Below are 7102 nucleotides of genomic sequence, written 5' to 3'. Positions count from 1 at the left end.
GAGCCTGGAGCCTCTGGGTTTGCAAACTTGCACACGTGCAATTGCTTTTCTCTGGGTTCCTGGTGCTCTCTGAGTAGCCCCCAAGGAGCAAGATTAGCATTCAAAGCCTTGAAATGGAGTGGACGATCAGCAGTCCAGCAATTTTCCATAGCACCCACCTTTGGGCTGGTTGGCCAGAGCATGTGCTAGGGAAAGCCAGGAGCAGCAGCTCAGGGACTGCAAACTGTGCCCATGATGAGGGGGCCTACAGTCAAGCCAGGGCAGCAGAAGCTGAGCCTCAGCTGGTGTGGAGCCTGGAACTCCAAAGCAACCCACTTCTTGGCATCAAGTCCCTCCTCCCAGCCCCAAAGATGTATAGTCCTTTGGAAACTGACCTAGCAGACATTATGTGGCACACGTTGGTACAAACATAAACTTGATTTTTCATTGGTTTGGTTCTAATAAAATATTAACTAATAAAAGCTATTATTAATGATCAAAAGTCTTGGTGGCATAGTGGTTATGCTTTGGGCTGTTAATGGAGAAGTCGGCAGTTCAAAAGCACCAGCCACTATGTGGGAAAAAGATGAGTCTTTCTACTCCCATAAATTGTTACAGGGGAAACACACATGGTTTTATTTGTTTTAATTAATGGCTTTTATCTATATTCTATCACTTTTCATATTGAAAAAGCTTCAGTGGGTAAACCGTGGAGCTACTAACCAAAATGTTGGCAGTTCAAATGCATCACTGCTCCATGGGAGAAAGGGAATGTTCTCTTGTAAGGATTTACAGTCTTGAAAACACTGTCCAAGAGGGTTTCTATCTGCTGGAATATTCTCCATGGCACTAGTAGGGTATTTTTTTCCTTTAATATTAGAGAAAAATAAACTATTGCTTTTTAGGTATTATTGGCTTTCTAATTATTTTTAAAACTTTAAATTTTGATTTAGGTGAACGAATACATAGTATATCAGCAATTTTGCATTAAACAATTGATAAACAGTTTCATCTCATCCATTTTAATCCCTTCAATGCACCATCAATTATCCTAATTCCTTCCAGGGTTTTCTTTTTCCATTACATCTTCTTTCCTAACCCTTTGTCCTTGTGTATAAATGCTGCCTTTTAAAATATTGAATCTATTTTAACCCTCTGAGGGACTGAGTTACAGGGCCTAGGGTGTCAGGACCATAGTCTCTGAGGACACCAAGATCAATTGGCATGACATAGTTCAAAACGATAATGTTCCTAATCCTATTTAGTAAGTAGCAACTGGGGTCTTAAAAGCTCAAGGACAGCCATCTAAGCTGAAAAACATTGGTTTCACCAATCTTCTGCAAAGAAGACTGCAAAAATGGATCACATAGAACCAAATCGTCCAATGAACTAAAGGACCACGTGAACATTAGTCTCCACAATTCTGGTTTCTGGCTGCCACTACCAAGTGCTCTGGAAAGGGTTACATTAGGAGTGTCATAACAATGAGGAGCAGAACTAAAATCACAAAAGAGACCTCTCTTAATAGTTTGATAGAGAATGGTGTGACCCACCAGGCTATGGCCCTTAGTCACCCTTCAGGTTTGAATCTAAGTATTACTCATAACAAAAATAGAAACCAAATGGCAAGAATAAACAAAGTTGTAGGTACATGACTATGAGGAGATATTTCCAAGTAACTCTAAAATAAACAAGTACACATGACCTTTATAAACACAGATAACCTCATGTGAATTGCATTCCTAATGTTTTACACAACATAATGATTGGATCTCTTACTAGAGTCATCCAGTGGTATCAAATGCCTTGGTATTTGCAAAGAAGAGTGGATGTTCCCCCACTCACTTTCCTTCAGGGGATTTAGCCACAAAAGCTTGCTCTGCTGTGGTTGCCCAACTTGAATCAAGTGATGCTTTGAGTCAAGTTCCTTTTTCCTTAACTAAGAAACCAAAGACAGACCACAGTTAACAATAGTCTTAAAAATAACTTCTTTGGAATAATCATCACATGTTCCTTTACTACAGGAAATACATTCCAAATGTCACATTGTATTTAAACCTGAAAAGTGGGCAGAGTGTGGGCAGACAATTACATCAGAGGCTATTTAAGGAGGGCAGGTTTTCCATGACTGGCAAAAGTTGGCATTAGAACTCCATCTGTTTCTAACTTAACTTCACAATGTAACTATTAGCATAGGTGCCATTGGTTAATATTGTAGAAACGAATGTGACTGTCATGAAGACTTTGGGACTTGAGAAACTCGTTCAGATCCTTCTGGCCTGACCACACGAGGAGCAGAAACAAAGAACAAGTCTGCAAGGAGTATGTCTGTGGGTTTTTTTTTGTCCTTGGCAGCAGAGACATGAGTTTAATTTAAAGGTCCTTTGAATACAGAGGCCCTTTTTCAACTCTTCCCACATCTCCCCAAAATATGCTAGCCCAATACTATAGAGGATATGAGAACCAGGTATATAATCTATGATGTTTAGTACAGAATTTTTAAAATAAATAAATAAATAAATGAAAAGGCAGGACTTTCTTGTCCAAAAAAAGCAAACAGATGAGGGCAATGAATGTACAAATGTGTTTTACACAATTGATATTTGTATGGATTGTGATAAGAGTTGTATGAGCCCCTAATAAAATGAGTAAAAAAAATTTTTTAAGAAAAAAAAAGTATCATTAAAGGTACTAAGGAGCCCTGGTGACACAAGTCAAAGCTTCTAGCACAAAGGTTGGCAATGTCGTGGTAGATATAACACCCACCCAATGTCTCCGTGGGAGAAAGACCTGACAATCTGTTTCTTCAATGATTTCAACCAAGAAAACTCTAGGGAACACTTCTATGCTGTCACACATCAACTTGATGGCACCTAACAACAATAAAGGTATTAAAATACAAAGCTCTTGCCATTTATCTCCTGACTTCTCGTGGTGTTTTATATTTTTCTGTTTAATGCCATTTTAAGTAGAGACATAACTATTTTAAATGATTAGTATACATTTGCCTTCATCTTTATATTGTGCAATGCCCATTTCTAATGCAAATGGGAGAGCATTGAATCTATCTATATATGTAATCACTGAACTCTCTCAATTCATATTTCATAGTTCATTCATACATGTGTATTTTATTCTTACCAGAACAGATGGAACACTTACACTGCACAGAACTACCAACTGCTTTAATTTCACTTTTTCCTTTGTGCAGTGTCTTAGTTAGCTAGTATGAACGGCTTTAGCAGACAGAAATTTATGCTCTAACACTCTAGGAAGCTAGAAGTCAGGACTCTGTTTTCAGAAGGCTCTGGAGAAACTTTGACCTGCTCCTGGGCAATTTTCAAGTGGCATAGCATATTTCTTCCTCCATCTCTGCCCAACTCACTTGCATATTCTCTTTTATATCTCAAAAGAGATAGGCTGAGAAAGACACTAGCCAAATCTCCTTCCTCATTAACTTAACAAAGAGATCCCATTCCCAAATAGAATTATAACTACAGGTATAGAGGTGAAGATTTAGGGAGGGTAAATATTTTTAGAGAAGCTCAATTTGACTCATAACAGTCTGGTTATCATTGATGCCATCTAAGGACCCAGTCCCAATCCAGGGGTGTGACGTGATTTTCAATGGCACATTTAAGATTTGGGGTGGCCAAAGAGAATCAGCAGTCACAAAGGGCAAGTATGTCAGTGGCCCAAGTGGACGTACAAACAATCTGTGTTGTTCTCTGGATTAACTTAAAACATTAAGGTCTCCAAAAGCTTCCTTTAAAGTGGAAATGCACCCGCCCCCCAGGAGTCATTATATATGACTATCATGTGCATTAGCATAGAGCAAATAACTGTCATTTAGTTGTCACCTTGACAAGTAAAGTGTCTCCTAGCTTTGAGGGACTTAGAATAAGAAAGCATACATGGTTTTCCAAACTTTTTATTGTAAAGCTCCATATTGTGGAATACATACCAGATCATCGTTTTTGCAGTCAAGAAATGAAAAAATTATAAAACATCATAATGACTTGCCCTGTTTCCTCAAACTAAAACTCACTGCCATAGAGTAAATGCGGACTGATAACGACCCCCTGTGGGTTTCCAAGACTAAATGTCTACGGGAGAAGAAAGTCTATTCTTTTCCCCCCAGAGCTGCTGTCGATTTTAAACTGCGATCCGACTAGACAAATCGGATCACAGCCCAGTGCTTATTTACTACCCACCCTCCCTTTTTTCCATCATCTACCTCTCATAGAATATTATCTTCTCTGCCCTTTCACCCAAGTGGACACCTGTCTACACTGTAATCTATTTATTTCCCTTCCCTGACTTCCTCTCCCACCTCTGTTAACCATTAAGGTCTGTTCTTTCAGGAGAAAAGTGTTTATCTTGATTTTCTTTTTGTAAAATAATGGTGGTTTCATCCAATGATATCCTTATTGTTGTGCTTTGTTGTTGTTAGGTGCCATTTTGTCGGTCCTATGTACAGCAGAATGAAGCACTGCCCAGTCATTTACCATCCTCAGAATTGTTATATTGGAGCCCTTTGTTACAGTGGCTGTGTCAATCATCTCATTGAGGCTCTTCCTCCTTTTTGCTGCCTTTTTACCAAGTATGCTATCCTTCATAGTATTGTGTTGTTATTATTCTATATCAATTGGTTCTGTGGTGATGTCACCTATTTTATTTGTGAAATTTTCATATGCTCTTTTCCCCCCTTTGTGTTAGTCTAGGTACTTTAGAGAAACAAATCCACAGAAATTCATGCATAAGAGAGAGTTTTAAATAAAGATTCAGTGCACATCAAGAAAACATCCCAACCCAGTGCTGCCCAAGCACACAAGTCCAACATTAACCCATATGTTCAACACCAATCCACAAATTCCTTCTCCATCTGACAAAACACACGCAATGGCTCTGACTGCAGGAGGAAAGAGGAATCAGTGAATGTGTAAACATCTCAGTGCTGGCAGGGGTCTCCACACGACTGCTCCAGCACCCAGGGCTGCATCAGGGTAGGTCCATGTGGCTTCTCCTTGGGGATGTCTTGCAGGAAGTCAGCCTTGCCAGCTGAAGCAGGGAACTGGGTAAGGCAGCTACACCTTGGTCCAACCACCACAAAGCAAGAGACCTGAGAACTAAAAAGGTGAGGCTCACCAAGCCATTAATCTCTCCGCCGTTCAATTAACCCCACATGTGTTTATGGGCCAGGTTGGCACAATAAACTTTTAACTATCTCACCCTTTGTTAGGTTTCCATTGCTTTATCAATTTTATTAATCCTTTCAAAGAAGCAAATTACAATTTTTGCTGATTTTTTTCTATTGTTATTGTGTTTTCTGATTCATTTATTTCTGGTGACTGAAAGTTTATTTTTTTGCTCTTGATCGAATTGTTGAAGATGTTGGGGTAAGGTGTTGATTTTGGTTCTCTCTTCTTTATTAATGTGTGTGCTTATTGCAATAAATTCCCCTCTGTCTATTGCTTTTGCTGCATCTGAAAGGTTACGAGATATTGTCTTTCCTACTTGTTTTTTTCAAGTAATTAAAAAATTTAATTCCTTATTTCTCCAATTATCCAGAGGTTTTTAAGCAGGGTGTTGGTCAATTTCTATGTATTTTCTTTTTCCCGTTGATCTTTCCATTGTTGATTTCTAATTCTATAGTGTCGTAGTGTTGTTATCTGAGAAATAATCTTTAACCTTTCAATATTTTAAGATTTAATACATTAAGGCTTACTTTGTGACCTCTCATGTTATCTATTCTGTATAATGTTCCCCGTGCACTGAAAAATAATGCATATTTTTCCACTGTTGGATGCAGTGTTCTGTATATTTCTAAATGATCAATTTGTTTTATTAGTATTTCTAATTCTGTCTTTGTTGAATTTCTTTCCAGTTCTGTCCTTTCTCAAGAGTGATAATACTGAAGTCTTCTATTATAGGAGAGTTATCCCTTTTTCATTTCAAATCTATAAGACCTTGATTAATGTATTTTGTATTTTTTATATTGTGTGCATAGATATTTATCATAGTTATTCAGCTGTCCCTTTGTGCAGCTGGCCCTTTGATCATTATGAAGCCTCCTTTATCTTTCATGATGGATTTTGCCTTGAAGTCCATTTTATCACTGATAAATATTGCCACTTCAGCTTTTAAATATTGCCATTAGGTTGATATATTTCGCCATCTCTTGATTTTCAATCTATTTCTGTTTTTGTGTCTAAGGTGTGTTTCTTGTAAGCAGCATATTGATAGGTCCTTTTTTCTTATCCATTCTGGTACTTTCAGTCTTTTGATTACTGCATTTAATCTATTTACATTCTCTGTCATTATTGTTAGGTGTGAATTTATTGCTGTTATTTTGCCATGTGTTTTTTTGGTTGAGTTAATTTTGTTTATGAGTTATTTTTTCCCCCTTTGTTGTTGTTTTACTATGTACTAGTTCTTCTTGCCTTCCCTTTTTTTATTGCAAAGTTTATCCATTCTCTTTGGGGTTACCCTTTTCTTTCTTTCTTTCTTTCTTTCTTCCTAAATTAAATCTATTCTGTTTTGAATGTATTTGACTTCCTCTCCATTAGAACGCTTTGTAGATACATCATTACCTCTACTTACTTTTAAATTATCTTCATGCCACATTGATACTTCTGTCCCTATTTTCAGTTTTGTAAGCTTGTTTTACTTTGAATACTATAATAAATGGGTTGAGTCCTGGGGGATATTATCTTGTATGCTGTTCTCAGGTTAATGCCTGCTGCTGCTATTGATTCTCTCCCCAAAGAATACTGTGTTAGTCTGGATGGGCTAGAAAAACAAATTTATAGACACTCATATGTGTATAAGAAAGAGCTTTACATAAAAGAGCAATGTACATTGAGAAAACATCCCAGCCCCTGTCTAGATCAAGTCTATAATTCAATATTAGCCCATATGTCCAATACCAGTCTATAAATTCCTCTTCAGACTCACACAGCACATGTAATGACTCTGAATGCATGAAGATCACAGACCAGTGGGTGGAAAGTCTTGTGGATCCAGTGGTGTTGGAAGCATCTCAGCTCGGGTGTGGGTCTCCAAGTGGCTCCTCCAGCTCCAGAACTCTGGCTCCATCAGTATAAATCCATCTGACTTGTCA

Source organism: Echinops telfairi, unplaced genomic scaffold (assembly GCF_000313985.2).
Source record: "Echinops telfairi isolate 266 unplaced genomic scaffold, ASM31398v2 ScPeMD7_19;HRSCAF=73, whole genome shotgun sequence".
Lineage (NCBI taxonomy): Eukaryota > Metazoa > Chordata > Mammalia > Afrosoricida > Tenrecidae > Echinops > Echinops telfairi.
This window is presented reverse-complemented; position numbering follows the sequence as displayed.